The sequence below is a fragment of the Lissotriton vulgaris genome, chromosome 11 (assembly GCF_964263255.1).
Source record: "Lissotriton vulgaris chromosome 11, aLisVul1.2, whole genome shotgun sequence".
In the NCBI taxonomy this organism is placed as follows: Eukaryota; Metazoa; Chordata; class Amphibia; order Caudata; family Salamandridae; genus Lissotriton; species Lissotriton vulgaris.
This window is the reverse complement of record NC_141699.1, coordinates 96626573-96642696: the sequence shown is the minus strand read 5'-3', so window position 1 is coordinate 96642696 and position 16124 is coordinate 96626573. Positions and strand designations below refer to the sequence as shown.

The 16124-nt window shown below is 43.7% G+C and overlaps 1 pseudogene; it reads right to left on the bottom strand.

The window, feature by feature from the left end:
* Positions 1-7840, bottom strand: part of LOC147679033 (uncharacterized) — a 37398-nt pseudogene extending 29558 nt beyond the window's left edge.
* Between the last annotated feature and the right edge of the window lie 8284 nt (positions 7841-16124).

Sequence of the window (16124 nt, the reverse complement as noted above, 5' to 3'; positions counted from 1 at the left end):
TTGTATAGCCGGACAGTGCAGAATCTCTATCATTTAGTCAGTGGCAGGGTAAATAGAGAAGTTTCTCTGCTATAAACGCCTGAGGCTTGAGCCGGGCGGCATCTTATTTGTCCTGATAGAGTTTATTACTGCTAGCGCTTGCCCCGTGTGTCCTCTCCCCCCTTGCACTAGCGCGCCGAGATAGCGAGTTGTTTGGTGCCCCACCGATCTAATGGTGCAGGCATCATTGTAATTTTAATTTGTGGATTTTAAAAGCTCGGTTAGCACTTACAATTTCACTGCTGCCTCCCCACAGAGTGTCCGGCCGATATTAGGACTGAGACACCTAGGAAGCGGGCGGACTGATAGCGGTGGCCATCTTGGGTGAGTCACCTGCATAAATACATACGGCCATGGCTCTGCGCAGCGGACGCGATCAGCGGACGCGCCGCCTTAGCGCCGGAGTTACGCCAGAGTTCAGCCCGTCTGCGCCCGTCCGCGCTGAGGACGGGCTGCAGGACGGGCTGCGCATTGGGCTCCTTGATTCCCCCTCTCAGTTACCACACTCCTACACTTTGGAGGAAATGTTGGAGTGGAAACCGGAGGACCCCCTTTGCCACCATAGATATACCCCAGAGGATCTGCTGCTCATGGCCTCACTTAATGCAGGTATTTGGAGCCCTGATACCTCCCCTTTGTCTAACCATCCATCTAAAAAAAACTATTCCCTGGCTAAAAGTACTCACTCAGAGAAAGGTTATCTTATCAATGCCCGATCCATAATTAAAAATAATGTAGCTTTCCATGACTTTGTGTCGTCTAGAAAGCCTGCATGGGTTTTCGTAACAGAAACCTGGGCCTCAGAGACTTCAGGACACAACCTTTTAATAGCAATCCCAGAGGGTTATGCTCTGCATAGATTCGACAGAGTCAAGCGAAGAGGCGGAGGATTAGCGATTCTCTATCAGTCGCATCTTATCTGCCGTATTAATGCTTTGACGGTACCATCCGACCCCTTCCAGGTCCTGCATTTCTTTATCTCTTCATCTCCATCAGCATCCTTTTTGGGCCTTCTTGTGTATAGGCCCCTAGGACCTAGATCCAAGTTTAGCAGCGACCTGTTTAGAATTCTGGAGCCATATGTTGGCAAGCCCCACTTCACTATCTTAGGGGACTTAAACTTTCATTTAGATGACCCCACTTCTAAAGATACTTCCTCTTTGGTCGATCCTCTTGAAGAGTGTGGCTTTCTTCAACTGGTTAAAGGACCAACTCATCGGGCAGGCCACACACTTGATGGAGTTTTCTCCAACGACCCTAGAGTTAAGACGGGGACTCCGGAACCGCTGGTCTGGACAAACCATCTGGCAGTACCGTTAGTTCTGACCCTCTCCCACTCAGTCCCCCTAGTAAAGAACGAACTCAGGGAAAGGGTGAAAGGAACTATAAAAATATCACCAATGATTCTCTGGCCCCTCTCATTGGCTCTGTTTATCTGCCATCAGACCCAGAGAAGGCAGCACAAAATCTTGCCAACTCCATCACTGGTGCAATAGATGCTCTAGCTCCAGCTATACGCCGATATTCAGCGAGGCACAGGCCCTCCGCCCCCTGGTTCACTAAGCCTCTTAGGTTATTGAGACAGAGTTGCAGGAGACAGGAGAGAAAATGGAGGAAATCATGGGACACTATTGACAGAGAGACTCACAAGCGACTGTTGGGTGAATATAAGGCCTCGGTCATTAAGACAAAACAAGAATATTTCTCTGACCTTACTACTTCTCTCACTTCATTTAAGGAGTTGTTCAAGATAGTGGATTCCCTCTGCACACTACAAGTTTCAGACCCAGGGAAGGGATCTCAGGAGCTCTGCGATAAGATCTCAACTTTTTTCTATACCAAAATCGATGAGATAGCTGTTAATTTAGAAACGCAGAAAAAATCCCTTGGGAATCACACTATCCAGGCTCTCACAAACCTAGAAGCCTGGCCTAAAGACCCTACCAAGACTCTCTCTAATTTCCCACTGATTATACTCGACAATCTTAATTCATTGCTGAATAGGACTAAATCTTCCTCCCCTCTGGATCCATGTCCTCTTGAAGTGATGAAGAAGTGTAGGAATACACTACTTCCTCCCCTACTGGAAGTAATGAATAGTGCCCTGTTATACGGGATCTTTCCTTCAGTCTGGAAGAAAGCGATTGTCAGGCCGTTACTTAAAAAGCCCTCCCTTGACCCCACAATCTTGAAAAACTTTAGGCCCATATCTCTACTTCCTGCCCCCGCCAAAATGCTTGAGACCCACCTGAATCTGCATTTGTCTGCCTTCCTGGACTCCTCTGGGTTTTTAGATCAAACCCAGCATGGGTTCAGGAAACTCCATAGTACGGAGTCTGCACTCACTATGGTTACAAATAACATCAGAATGAAAGTAGATCAGGGACAGACAACGCTGCTGGTCTTACTCGATCTGACCGCAGCATTTGACACCCTTTCTCCCTCGATTCTAACATCTCGTTTGAGGGAGATAGGAGTGGAGGGGTCAGCCCTGGACCTTCTGTCCTCTTTTTTAGATCTTAGAGAACAGAGGATCAAACTAGAAGAATACCTCTCCCCTGCTACATCTCTGCAATGTGGGGTACCACAAGGGTCGGCCTTAAGCCCGACCCTATTTAACATTTATGTGGCCCCCCTAGCGAGATTAGTAAAAGCACAGGGAATGGAAGTAGTGTCATACGCAGATGACACTCAGATTATAGTGTCACTAGCCCAACCGGTCAGCACCTCCGCATCCAGCTTCAGGAGTTGTATGCAATCAGTCTCTGACTGGATGATAGTCAACTCCCTGAGGCTGAATGGCGATAAGACCGAGGTGCTGATCTTTGGAAAGGACCAGGATGTGTAGTCAAACGACTGGTGGCCGCAATCCCTGGGAACCTGCCCGGTCCCCTCTCATTCAGCTAGGAACCTAGGGGTCATGTTCGAAACTTCGTTGGCAATAACCCTTCACGTTAATAGAATGGTGCCTCCTTGCTGGGGAATTATCAAAATTCTCCGCCGAATAGTGCACTATCTCTCCCCGCAAGCTAGGAAACAGACAGTGGTTGCTTTGGTTGGTTCAAGATTGGACTACTGCAACTCACTGTATGCAGGGATTAATAAGGGACTAATCCAGCGCCTCCAAATAGTACAGAATGCGGCAGCAAGATTTGTCCTGGAAATCCCCGCTCCTCCTCTGCGACACTAGCCAGAAAGAGCCTACACTGGCTTCCTATAGAGCACCGTATCTCCTTTAAAATCATCTGTTTAGTGCATAGCGCTCTGAAAGCTGGAACATCTGTTGGGCTGGGATCACTTCTCTCTGGCTATGTCCCCAGCAGATGTTTACGCTCATTACAACAGAACCTTCTGGTTATCCCTCGGACTAAGAAGACCAGATGGGGAGGAAGAGCCTTCCCTACAGTTGCCCCTCGTCTTTGGAATGCACTTCCATTGGAACTTAAGTCTTTATCCTCACTGCCCCTCTTTAAAAAGGCCCTGAAAACATGGTGTTTTAAGAAAGCTTACCAGTAATCAGCTCCTGGGACATTTAACTAATTCTGAGCTAGGCGCCTTGATGCCCATTGGGCTTTGTTTGAGCGTTACAAATTTGCTTTCATTTCATTTCATTTCATATTCAAGGCTGTCCGTTAAATAGTAAAGAATGTCAATTATTTACCCTGCGGCCAGATAAATACCCTCTACCTTAATGCAATGGCAAAGCCCAAACATTAGATGCTATTATATTTAAGTCTAAGGCAGACCTAATGAGCCTCAATGGAAGGTGCTGTATATTAAAAAGTGGGCTATGTGTTTCTCCTTTGTCCTGACAATAAATACCCCTCATTTGTTTTTTTACTGTTGAAAGGCTACTAGCCCCATTGGCCAGTACAGGGCTACTGGCTGACAACTTGAATGCAAACCTCTGAATATGACTACTAAATATGATTCTTCAAGGTGCTGCTCATGTTTCATTTACCTTAAAAAACAGAGGACAAGAGGCATTTGGCAAAACAGGAACAGTTTGTTTAATTAGGCAGTCAGGCCGGGAGAACAGTTACAAGATCAAGGTCTGAGGACTGTCTCAATTTATATTGGGTTTGAGTACATATTATATATATTTCTACAACAAGATATCAAAGTTTCGGGCATACCATATATGGTGAGGAATGTTGGTTGCTGCTTCAAAGTCATAAATTAATGGTCAAATGGTTGCTACAGATGGGTCTCGACCTTGCGTGGACACAATGTGGCCAGTGGTGTATATGTCAAGATGTCTGGAATGTGTAGTGCGATGTCACTACTTGTGCTTGGTCCTAATTGACTATGTGTTCTTAACTCATGTGACATCTGACTCTATGGTGTTTTCAGAAGCAGGCATACCCTCTCGCACCATGTGTGCTTTACTGGAGGTAATTTCCCCTGACCATTGTAGTGACTCTGGGGCAGATGTATCAAGTGTTTTGCATGTCGCAAATGCTGCGAATCGCAATTTCGCAGCGTTTGCAACAAGCAAAAGTGCAATTGGCATGTATCAAAGAAATCACATCGCATAATAAGAATTCACATTTTTGCGAATTCTTAATGTGCGAGAAGTGAATATTCGCAGAATAAATTGCGATTTCTAATTTAGCATTTTCTTAATTTTGCGAAAATCGCAAATAAGAAATCGCAAGGCAAGAAATCGCATCGAGATGTAAGAAAAATTCGCAAATTGCGAATTTCCAAAAATCGCATATTAAGAAATCGCTATTAACACCAAGTAGAAGCAGGTGGTAAAAAAAAAATCACATAAAAAAGCTCCCCAAATGCATTTTCTTTCTCTCCAAAATGGCGGGACTGTACCTGATTGCCAGGAGGCTACGCATTCAAGCTCTTGCCCAGAGAAGACAAAGACAGGATAGAATATTCAGAATACGCATTACGCTGTTCCAGCAGACTCTGGAGGAGATCTATGAAAAATACAGGCTACATCCTCAAACCATTCTTGACCTCATTACTAAATTGGAACCTTTTTTGGCACACCCAACAGCCAGAACACAATCAATACCAACACATGTGCAGGTATTGTGCTCACTGCACCTTTTGGCTTCTGGCTCCTTTGAAACGGTAATTGCAGAGGTTGGTGGAGTGTCACAGAGTGCCCTATCACGTTTTTTCCATTGCTTCCTGGATGCAATGATAAGTAGACTCCAACATCATATATATTTCTCAAATACACAGCAAGCCATACAGGAAACTAAGTTAGATTTCTATCAAATTGCAAGATTTCCACATGTGATTGGATGCATAGACGGAACCCATATTGCCATCACTCCACCAGCAGCCATAGAATATGTATTCCGGAATAGAAAAAGCTACCACTCGCTGAACATCCAGATCATATGCAATGCAAAATACATTATCAATTACATTGTCGCAAAGTTTTCAGGGAGTACACATGACTCTTACATCTTCAGACATAGCTCAATTCATAGACGTCTCAGTGCTGGTCAGTTTGGAGATGGATGCCTGCTAGGTAAGTAATACACATGCAAACATCCATCCATCCATCAATATGGAATGGAACATACAGTTACTTTTTCCTCTCTAACTTGCAGGTGATAGTGCCTACGCAGTGCGTGATTTCATACTCACCCCATACTTGAATCCTGCAAATGCAAGTGAAAGACGGTACAACAGGGCACACGGGTCTACATGTGGGGTAATTGAATGTACATTTGGAATCCTGAAAAGCCGTTTCAGATGCATACACAAAAGTGGAGGTGCATTGCAATACAATCCAGAGACATGTTGCAAAATTGTGACAGCATGTGCAATGCTGCATAATATGGCAATTCGCAAAGGCACAGAAATTGAAGTGAGTGACTCTGACACATCTGATGATGATGATAACCCTCCACCAAGAATGGCAGTGGCAGGAGTAGGAGCCATGGCTGGTCGTCAAAGAAGGGCAGAGATTACACGTAACTATTTTTAGGTAAGAAAAAATACTACACACCAATATTACTTTGCTATTGTTCTTTTAATTCAGAACATGCAAACAGTATTATATGTTTGACTCATTACTTCAAATTTTTGTAAACTTAAAGATCCATACGTGTTAAAGAAATGAAAAAATGGTCTCAATGCATTACTGCTGCATAGGTAATTGAACACTTTAAGTCATTTTTTACGCTGGCGGGTGGAAGCATGTTGCTCCTGTAGAGGCATGGCCTCTTGCTCAGCTCCGGTAGTGGAACGCCTTCCACTCCTGCGTTACACCATGATGTTAGTTGGGGTGGGGTTGTTACTACTCCTACTGGAGTTGTCCTCGCTTTCTCCAGAGCAGAGGAGAGCGCATGCAAACCAGTGGGTGGTTTGCATGCTTTCCAAGACCAATGTCATTTTGTCCACACTCTTTGTAACTTCACGTGTGCAGTCACTTAATTCACGCTGCATGTTGATGCTGCGACGTGTGAAATTGCTGGTGACTGCACATAGCCTGTTGATGGCCTTGGTGTATGTGTGCATTCTATCCTGCGCAGCCTGTGCAGCCCTGTTTCGTGCCTTTTCAGTTTTTACAAGTGTCACGCAGAGTTTGTCAATTGAAGCAGCCATGCTTTCCTGGTTTTTGTTTGATTTTAGTAGCTGCCTATTAATTGATCTCAGTGCCTTATGTTGTAGGCGTTGCACCTGAAGCATGTTCTGCTCAAGGCCTGCAAACACTGTGACTCCTTCACTTTGTCCTGTGTTATTTCCAGATGCCTCCAGACGGAATGAGCGTGCCCTCCTTGGAGTTTGGGATTGCTGTTGTGCGTCTTGGGAGGACACTGTAACTGTCTCATTGGGGTCTGATTCAACATCAGAATTTTCATCCTGTCCCATTGGTTCTATAGGTGGTACACGTCGGCGCTTCATTTTCTGACGTCACATGGGGAGGAGAATAATCGAATTAATTCTCTGTCCTGGCCTCACTTGTATGTTCTGTGGATGTAGAGTGCAAAATATGAATTTGTGTTCATTACAAAATAAATATTTTCATGGCAGACTACTACTTGTACTACACTGCTTCAGCTTACCAAAGTACTACTTTGAAAAATTACTTGAGTGACTATGATTGAGAGTGTTACTATGTCAATAGGACTACCACTCCCATAATGCATTGCTCAGTTCTTGTTTCACAGTGTAACTGGACTACTATTTATCTGACATGCAGAGCACACACACACATTCTTTGTACACACACATGCAAGCAATTTGCAGTCCTCTTACCTTGTGAACTTGCTGTGGGTTCAGAGCTGTCAATGGTAGCCACTCCACTCACACTTTCAGGTAACAGTGTGGATTCAATCAGTTCCTCATGGGGTGTGGGTTTGTCCACAACAGAAGTTCCACCACCTGTTTGGTTTGCCTCTTTGATCCTCTCAGCAAGTCTTTCTTTGGATCTGAGTCTCATGTCATACCACCTTTTTTTAATTTCCTCAATGGAGCGAGTGGTGACTCCTATAGAGTTAACTTTCTCCCGGATCTCCAGCCAGATTTTTCTTTTCCTGGAGTCAGGTACTTTCAATGCTTTTTTGCCAAACAGGTCCTCATGGTTACACACCATTTCTTCTATGAGCACTTATTGCTCCTTTTCAGAAAACTTCTGCTTTCTTTTCCTCTTTTCCAATGCCTGTTCCTCCTGTGCCTTCTGTGACTCCATTGCTCTCCAAACAGGTCTGCTCTGCCTCAGCACACTCTTCCAACTGCCACTGGGTGTGGCTCTGGGTAGCAGGTGCAAGCAATCACTGGAACTTCCTGGTTGTGATGTCATCAGCCTGTTCCTGCATTGCATGATTCCCGTTTTTGCGATTTCTTAAATTGCGAAAACTCGCAATTTTAGAAATCGCAAAAAAAACGCTAATTATTCTGCGCTTTTTAAGAAATCGCTATTTTCTTGCAGAATTCTTCTTACATACCATTTTGCGATTCCAAAATTGTGATTCACAAAAAATCGCTATTACGGACTCGCAAAATGTTTTTTTGATACATCTGCCCCAGAGTCCTATCTCTGGGATTGATCAAGAGTTTCCTGCCCATGTGTTTGCCTGCCACCTATGCATCCTCCCACCTGTGACTCATCAATCAGTTATCCGAGGCCTGGGTCACAGGATCTGCCGGACTACATACTTGAAGGTCGAGGCAGATGTGGAGTTCGAGATGGGTGATTGTAATAATAAGAACAATAGTTCATTTTTATCGATAAACACATCAATATCCATTTTAACATTCCCCCCTCTAGTTGATTCTTCAACTACACTATCTAACTCAAGTGTTTGTACCATTACTTCCCTATGTACTGCTGTTCCCTTTTCTCGCATTTGATTATGGCAACTTTTCTATTTACTTGCACTTTACCTAATTTGAGGGCTGTGTTTTTTCAGCAGATTACCTCAAATTGCATTACCCCACAAACTAACAAGAACATTATTATAACAGGCAAGAGCGATCTACACAGGTTGTATATCCATCATGGGAGCCAGGAGAACCAATACGATACCACTTGTGCTCATGTGCACCTCCTTCTTCAAGTATGCTTCTCCGTAGATTATGCAGTGCTTGGATGGCAAGTGTTAATGTTCCATTTCCATATCTATCCCTGGGATGAAAGTGCAGCAGGCAGTGCTGATCTTAGCGCAGGCCCTCTCCTGAGGTGCAGTCATTAAGTCCAGCACATATCGATGTTGCATTACCATGAGGAGAATGACTCACATTTCTTCCTTGATGGAATTGTGGCTGAGCTCAGTGCTGTTCATCATTTTGAGCATTTCCCAGTGGGTGATTTGCAACCAGTGGGTGTTAGCCTCTGACTGTAGGGTGAAGAAGGATATTGACCTACTGACCCGAGCTGTGCCTCTGTGAACAGTCTAAACTCTTGTGCAAACTGCTATTCCTTTTTTTCACAAGCTTGGTGCACCAAGGCGGTCTTTTTTGCTGGTACAAATCTGTTAGCTGTTCTCCAGGAATGACCAGGTTCTGGATGAGCAGCATCACCAGGGATCACAAACCTTGTCTTGTGTATTGGTCTCACCTTTGCAATGTGTTAAGTTGACATGTGTTAGTTATAGTTTTAAAAGCCAGTTTTCCTTTCCTGCTGCCTCTGCACACAAAACATTTTGTTATTAATGCTTTTCGCCTAGTTAGGTACTTTTCTTTACACGAGAATAACATGTTTGCTTATAATGTCAGTCTTGCTTGGTAACCTATGTCTGTACAGTGAGTGCTGAGGCCTTCAAGGTTATCTCAACACAGCACTTATTGTTTGGATTGATCAGCACACAGAGTAGACATAATATGGATGCAGCTGTGGCCAACTTTGGTTTTAGGCGCGAATGGTATTGCACTGCGCAATGCAGGAGACACACACTTGATGAATATCCGTATGCAGAGTGTTGGTGTAGGAGATGATGTGATCCATTTCCACTGAACCTAAAGGTATGGGTCCGCCCTTCTAAACCCAAAGAGACCTTCTGTAGATATAATATAATATACTAGCTAGGGAGGGTAAACTGAGGTTCTATTTAGACCTGTTTCCTTTAGCATTTTAACATGCTTTCACCCTTTGTATTTCATGGAATAGTAACTATGCTTTTAACCTTGATCTTTATAATATGTTTGCTTGTATTAGCTAAGATACTGCGTTTGAGAACACTGCATTAGAAATAAACATTTCAAACTCGCACGTGTCCTCATTGACTCCTCGTTCTGGATTGATATGTTAGTATAACAAAAGAGTGTTCATGTGTTCCACATTTCCTGAGGTGTTATAAGTCCATGTTCTGGGTTGTCTAAATCATTGGGTTTTTTTTAAGTACCAATGAGACACTGATTGCTAGTCTGGTAGGGGATTTTGGATACTAAGGTGAGATTTGGCACACCCTAATTCACTGAGGTTCTAAGTCTCTATGCACAGTTTTGTATAGGAGCAGAAATCCCTGCTACAACCTCTCCATACGAGATCCAACTGGATTTAGGCATGCTAACTGCACTACCAGTAGAAATCCATAAGCTTGGAGGTTCTCCATTGTATCCAAAATGTGCAGAATCACTCTGCTCTTAGCATACATGCCCATTGGAAGTCTTCCTTTTAGTCTGAAACACAAGGAACACAGTGTAAGTCTCCATACAATCAGGGATTGACCTTTATTTTCCAGCCAAGTGTACCCCACACCTCTGTGTCTCAGATTTCCTGACATGGGTTAACCAGAGTTTCATTGAACCCTCCCCCATGCAACCCATTCCTTGTCCTATCCCTGAGATGGAAAGCCCTACACAGGAACTCCATATTGGGAGGCGTTAGATCTGGGGGTCTCTAGTTGGCAGAGGTAGGTACCACTGTCCAAATAGGGACCCTTGCTATTAGTCAGGGTAAGGAGAATACACTCTTTAGCTAACCCTGCTCACCCCCTTGGTAGCTTTGTACGGGCAGTCAGGCTTATCAAAGGCAATGTGTAAAGTTTTTGTACCAACACTCACAGTAACACAGTGAAAACACCACAAATGGACTCCACAACAGTTTAGAAAAACAGAAGTATTTAATCTAAACTAACCAAAACAACAAAAATCCAACATACTCAGTTCAATAATATGGTTTCAAAAGAGTTCTTAAGGTTGCGTTGAAATAATCCACAGTTGAGTAATGTTTTAGCCGGCAGTACCTTTAGATGTGACAAAAGTTCCAAGTGAACGCTGCAGCGCTGAAAAACAAGCAATGTGTCACTCATGAGACCCTGGGAAGGCAATGCGACAACCCCACTTGACGCAGCGGGCGTGTTACGACGAATCCGGTCTGTATGGGGAGGGAGGCGATACCTTGTATGGATTCCGGTGCGAAGGTTTTGTAGGAAGCGTCTGGCAAAAGGCACGATGCGACGATCTTCGGGACGGTGACTATCACAGGTGCAGTGGCGATGCACAGGGCAGCGTTGATCTTCTTCTCTCACGGCCCCTCAATGCGATGGCTCTGCGACGACTCTCGCAGCGATGTGATACAGTCCTCAAGCAAGCGGTGCGAAAATCTCACCCAGTGGTGAAAGGCTCTGCGACGATACTCGCAGCGATGGTGCATTTCCCGCACCAGAGTGATGCGTCCTGCAAGCGAAGGATGCGTCAGTTCTTGCACCAGCAACAGGCGCTGCGACGATCTCGATCTTCGCGGCGGAGAGAATTTCCTCGAACTGAAGGGGAAGCTCTCCACAAGCGAGCGATATGTAAAACTTTGCAGATTGTCTTTAGTTTCTTCTTATCCAGCTTCCCAACAACAGGTACAACTTCCAGAGGCACCACAATTGGCCCAAGCACTCTAGGAAGGACAGAACTCTCTCAGTAGAGTTCAGGGGGAAGCTGGGGGTGAATTCCTTTTGTTCCAGGGACTTCTTAGCAGGGAGCCAGCTCTACTCAGGCCCTTGGAGATTTCTTCAAGCAAGGGGACACAGCACAAAGCAAAGTCCTCCCCTCTCCTTGGCTGCAAAACAACTGTAGGTCAGCCCACAAACACACAGCAGGACAGTCCTTCCTCTTCAGTCTTCCAGATTTCTCCTTGGCAGAGGTTCCTTCTTGATTCCAGGATGATCTAATTTTCTGTAGTCTGAGTAGCCCTTCTTATACCAGTCTTTCATTTGTTCTCTAGAGACAGAGAGGCCTTGGCATGGTCAGCACCAGTTCAGGTCAGTTCCTGAGCACTTAGTTTTTCTATCTTCTCCTTTCCTTTCAGAGAGAGGGGCAGCGTTGTCAGCCACCCAGCAGGAGGTGGAGCCAGCATTGTGGAAGGCAGGCACAGCCCTATTCAGGCCCAGGTGTTGCCCCCTCCCACCACTCAAAATGCAGATGCAGTCATTCAGCCTAGGTCTGACTCATCCACCCTCCTGGGGGCTCCCCAGCCCCTGTCACTCACAAACCAGAGAGTCAATTCACAAACAGGACAAGACACACAGCAAGATTAGACAAGTGAACAGCCACTTTCTAAAAGTGCTGTTCTCAAACACAGGATTTAAAAACCATCCTTCCTAAAAGATGTGTTCAGTGATACCAGACTTTGATTTTCTATCTTGATCCTATGGGAACATATGCAGGTAAACATTATACTCATCATTCCCCATTATAGCCTATGGGCAAGATGTCCCTCTCAATAGTGAAAAACGAAAATGGCTGTAATTCTCTACCCGAGCATGTCACACACACCAGTACATGCTCTACCTTTCATATACACTGCACCCTGGCCAGGGGGTTACCTAGGGCCTTCACTAGTGGTGTCCAATGTGAACAGAAAGGGAAGGGTTAGGCCTGGCCTAATAATATACTTGCCAGGGCAGCATGGCAGTTGGCAACTGCACACAGGCACTGCGTTGGCAGGCCTGAGACACCATTTTAGAGCTACTTGTGTGGGTGGCACAGCCAGTGCTGCAGGCCCACTGTTAGCATTTGAATCACCAGCCCTGGCACACTCAGTGCACTTTACTAGGGACTTCCTGGTAAAACAAATATGCCAATCATGGACAACCAATCACAATAACGATTTATACAGAGAGTATATGCACTTTAGCACTGATCAGCAGTGGTAAAGTCCCCAGAGTCCTATTGCCAACAACCACAGGTCAGGAAAAACAAGAAAGGAAGAAGCAAAAGGTTTGGGGATAACCCTGCAAAAAGTAACATTTCCAACAGGAGGCAACATGTTGCTTAAAAAAGCCAACACTCAAGATGCTAAGAACCACCCTAGGATCAAAGATGGATGCTGTAGTGGCTGTGTTTGTACACTGAAGCTGGGGTTTTTGCCACATCCAAGAATTTCTTCTCTGGGAAGTTTGGGGGCAAAACAGGATCCTCTCCTATGGTGCCTTTACCACAGATTCTGTGCTGTTAGCATTCCATTGGGTTCAGTGAATAGATATAACGCTGTTAAGTAGGTGTCATTTTGGGTCAGGTTTACAACTACCTTGCGGGTTTTTATCTTGCTGGGCTATATCTTGGCCCTTCTCCTACATAAGTAAAGTTGAATGAAGGACTTTGCTTTTTTGGCAGCTACCTCTTGGGACAGGTAAAGTCTATCTATGCCTACTGCATGTGGGATCAGCAAACAGACATAACATGACCTGGCTGAGCTTGGGAGTCGACTGAGGCCATGTGTTCATACCAAGTGTTATATAAGAGGGCCTATGTAGTGCATGTGGGTTGCTAGTGTTCATTTGATAACCACATCAAACAATGGTTACGCTACATTGATGACATCTGCCTCCTGTGGCAGGGGAGCGAAGTTGAGTCAATAGCGTTCCATGAATGGCTTAATGCCAGGCACGAGGACATAAAATTCTTACGTGAGTTCAGTAAAACAAAGATGACATTTCTGGACGTGGAGGTAACATGCGTCGAAGGTCAGCTGAAAACCTCTTTGTTCAAAAAGGGCATGGATAAAAACACCATTTTACATCATAGAAGTGCCCACCCCAGGAATTTGAAAGCTAATCTACCATATGGGCAACTCCTTAGAATCAGGAGAAATTCTACAGAAGTAAGCGACTATGAGGAACTGGCTAAAATTTTCTGTAGAGAAATGATAAATAGAGGGTACCCAAAAAAACTCCTTAAGCATTCATTCAAAAGAGCAAGTTTTACACCGCAAGAATGGCTTCTCCAGGTAAAAGAGAAAAAAGTTTTAGACAAACTGGTATGTACAACAACGTATGGACCAGATACACACAGAATGAGACAGACTGTACTCAAAAATTGGCACCTCCTTGAGGAACTTGATTATCTGTTTCCAAGAGCAATTTTTGCATATAGAAAGAGTCAGTTTCCAAGAGCAATTTTTGCATATAGAAAGAGTCAAAGCATAGGACAACAGATTGTCTGAGCAAACGTCACAATACCAAAAATAAAAAGTGACCTACTATCTTAATGGAATCCTAAACCAGTAGAGGGCCACCACAAGTGTGGGAACTGTGTGGCGTGCCCAAACGCGATTGAAGGGAATGAGTTTAGCCTTTAAGGTATAAAATGGAAGCATTCGGGTTTCTCGAACTGCAAGACAAAGAATGTGGTTGACGTGATAATGTGTCTCTGCCTCAAAATTTATATAGGAAAGACCAACCAGCAAATTAACATGAGGATCACTCAGCACAGGTCGCGTATCAAAAGAAAGTGATGACTGCTCCAATGGTCGAACACTTTGTTGAAAAGGTACATGGTGAAAATGAATTTAATTTGTCAGTTTTAATCACCATTAATGTAGCTAAGTGCCCTTCTGATGTAGATAGAGTGTTACTTCAAAAAGAAGCATACTTAATTTTGAAGTTCAATAGCGCACAGACAGGACTCAACAGCTTGTCCGAAATATCTAGACTGTAATACATAAATTATATCCTCATGTTCCTCTTTCTTAAAAATGAATGACATGTTGATGAGCGCTACTTTTATTAAAATTAACATATAGCAGTGAGACACAATGTGCCTCACGCCGGTGCGCCTTGTTTCCAAAAACTAAAAAAACAAACTACGAGTCCCAGAACCCACTGGTTTTTCCGTGAATAGATAAACCAAATGCTTTTCAAAATGGCCGCAATTGCAGTTGTGGAAAATCGTTGGGAATAGGAAGATCGAAGAAAGGTACGGTTCCTCCCTCCCTTGTCCATTCGATTTGCCCCTTAAAATCCTTGCATGTTTGGTAAACAGCAAGCCTTACACACGCTGTTTTGTTTTAGGCACTGGAGTGGGTGTTTTAAATCGGGCGCTTGAAGAAATTAGATCTCGCATCGGGAACGGGCAGTCAAGCCGCGAGCAGGTAGGCAGGCGGGAGACTAGCCGGCACTGTTTGCAAGTCTGGCTCTCCCTGCTTGTTCATACAAAAACAAATGTATTCCCTCTGTTTGTTTTTCTGCCAGCTCGACTAATAAGAAGCTGCCGCAACTACAAAGTAGCTTGTCACTTTAGAGAATACAATAAAAGGACTACACAGTAGCGCTCTGAATTGATTTTGAGGTATGTGACACATTGTATGTGACCGCTATAACAGCATTTATGTCGACAAAGGCTACTCGAACGATTCTGACAGGATTTTATTTTTTCCATCAGATCCTCATTACATACATTGACTGGAACGATATCATTGAAGCAGCTATATCGTTTTCAACAATTTAGGTAGGTTGCTTATATTTATTTCTTTGACTATTCATGGTGAATACCGAAGTACTAATAAGCCCATGAGATAAATCAATATTCATCCCTTTAGGAAACGCCTACACTGAATATATCTGCATTCGTTTCTGTAAATCAAATTGACTGAGACACAGCAACTCAAGCCCATTTTAATACCAAGACGGGGCTCCACTTGCTAAAACTTGCTCAGGTACACAAAAAAAATGTTTTTTGCCTTAATAGTGTAATTGAAATAGAAAGTTAAGGTTTAATAAGTTTTTTCTAAACAAAAACTTTATTGCTTTTTCACATTTTCATATAGAAAGTGACAAGGCCCTGATGAGATTCCAGGAATTGGTGTCCCAGTTTTGAAAAGCGTTGGCACAAATGAAGGAGCAAGTAATATTACTGATAAATCAAATTTATTTTGTCACATTCTGAAATTGTTCAGTATTTGGTGGTTTTGCTCCTTTTTTGACTTTGTCTTTTAGATGGTGATTGATTCAGCCATAACACCAAGATACATATATGTAGTAGTTGTTTGTATTTAGTGTTGTATATTTCTTGATGTATGTTTTGTTTGTATTATATGGAATGTAAATAGGTGTTTGTGATTCATGTTTTCGTATATGTTGTATAAAATGTACAGTTTTTTCTTTTCATATATAAATGTGATATAAAGTGAACTTTAAAATATACGGTAAAAATAAAAATACTGGTGCAAACCAAAGAAAGTTGTTTTTGCCCTTCTAAGTTATTGTTTTGGAAATTAAGATTGGTATAGGCATTTTTTTGTTGTTCCTTCTTGATCAAGCTGGGCTGCATCATTTTCAAAGCCCTTGCCGGTCAGGGCCCCCACTTCATCTCTTCCCTCCTTCAACCCTATGTTCCCCCTCGCACTCTCCGGTCTTCCCAACTGGCCCTGTTATCCATTCCCAAATATAAGAGGA